Source organism: Neopelma chrysocephalum, unplaced genomic scaffold, assembly GCF_003984885.1.
Source record: "Neopelma chrysocephalum unplaced genomic scaffold, ASM398488v2 Primary Assembly neopelma1_72, whole genome shotgun sequence".
NCBI classification, from domain to species: domain Eukaryota; kingdom Metazoa; phylum Chordata; class Aves; order Passeriformes; family Pipridae; genus Neopelma; species Neopelma chrysocephalum.
The window spans coordinates 4,203,980-4,205,757 of record NW_020897732.1 but is presented as its reverse complement, the minus strand read 5'-3'; the positions used below and the strand labels follow the sequence as shown (position 1 = coordinate 4,205,757).

General features: G+C 36.7%; 1 long non-coding RNA gene across 1 annotated transcript; it reads right to left on the bottom strand.

Annotated features, from left to right (window-relative positions):
• Nucleotides 1-530: 530 nt before the first annotated feature.
• Nucleotides 531-1,255, bottom strand: LOC113969340. Its single transcript, XR_003534830.1, has 3 exons — nt 1,213-1,255; nt 723-792; nt 531-631 (listed from the first exon to the last, which is right to left on the bottom strand). It is a non-coding gene; the product is annotated as an uncharacterized LOC113969340 (long non-coding RNA).
• Between the last annotated feature and the right edge of the window lie 523 nt (nt 1,256-1,778).

The following is a 1,778-nucleotide window of genomic DNA, read 5'->3' as shown; positions in this document are numbered from 1 at the left end:
TATTGAAAACTGGGATAGATAACAAAGTTGAAGGTGGCATTATGGCTGCAGGGACTTTTGTGTGCTTTGGAAAGACTCTTAAAAGGTTATTGGTAGAAAGGAGAAACAAGAGAGCTAATGCTCATCTTGTCTCTGGAACTAATCTTTTTCTTCTACATTCCAAAAAACGCCTCAAAGGCAAAACATCACCTCTAACCTTGTTTTCTGTTCTGTGTATTTTATTAACCTTTCTTTTCTAAGTCTACAGTTTTCACCCAAGTGCAGTCCTGATAGCAATCTAGGTTGACTGATTATTATTTTTTTACGAGTAAGGTGTTACCATGATATTATTTCACCAAAAAGGCCATGTTTAGTTGCCATGGCAATTAAACAATAATAACTACAGTATTTACTTGTCTGTCAGAGTTGTCAGTCCAGCTACTGCTTTCAGCTGCCAAATTTTACCTTTTTTTTTTTTTTTTTTAGTCAGTATTGCTTCATTCAGGTAATGCAGCTGAGCTTGTTCTGAAGCAGGAAACAAGCAGTTGTGGGCCCGTTGTAGCTGGATACAAGTCTAGGCATCCGTGGCTTGAGTCGATGTCGGTCAAGTACTAGACTCGAGGAACCAAATGAGTTAATCTCTTTGTCACAGCTGAGATGACAGATAAATATGTGTTAAGCTCTATGTTACAGTGACCTTTGGGAAGCACAGACAACATTACCTATCAAAATTCTACAATCACCATGAATATCCTTTGGTTTCCAGTCTTTTGACCCTTCTGGGACTGATTCAGGGCTCAACCAAAGATTTATCTGTAAAAAAAAAATGCAAGAATAAACCACAAAACATGCAGACATCTGACTTGCTTCTTCTTTGAAGGGCACTTACTTAAAGGATATGATTTTTATAGAAAAAAGTAAGCTTTTGTACCCTTGTGGTTTCCTTAGGTTATCAGTGTTATGGGTTTGGGAGCCAAGTTCCTATGTGGGATATATAGTTTAGTCATCTCTGGACTGGATAGAAGCATATGACACAGAGAAATGCAGCCCTGTCTCCTGTTCTGTAGCAAGGGAAACTGTGACTGTGTTCATAGGTCAAATGCAGCTGTGGTTCACTTTATTGGGGATCACTCATATCTGGGATGCTTCAGAGCATGGTCTAGGAAATAAATATAGGCACAGCTTCAGACTAGCAACACCAGGTGATATATTCTCAGCAGCAATTTGTCACACCTTGTTGCCAAAATCAAAGTGGTCTGTGCACATCTTTTACCTTTATAATTTCAGTTTTTGGGACTGCACCTGATTAAAGAAATGTTCTAATAAATGAAACATCTATGAACAAGCAAAACCAGCTCACTTAACTTGTTAGACCATCTGACAGATGGTAACTGCTGGTAGTCTTCTTGACAATAAACTTTTCCTTTATGCAGTACATTTAGTAAATAGAAACTGTCTCCCAAGTTCTAGACTAATTTTTTTTTTCTATTGAGCCTTGTCATCCAACTCCTAAGTCAGATATTCTGGTAACACAAAATTTAGGAATTCTACAGCTGAGACACAAACTATGTCATTGTATTGACCATTTTCATTTATACCAATCACTATTAGAAGGCTATTTGAATAATCAGTTTACCAGTTATAGGTAGATTGTTTCACAAATGGTAATACGACTTTTTATTTTTCAATTACTTTTTTCTTACCAGTCTATATAAAACTATTCACATCCTAAATTAACATGCTGGCATTAAAGTAATTACTTTGTCAGTTACTGAGGAGGTAGAAGAATAAAAAGCTGG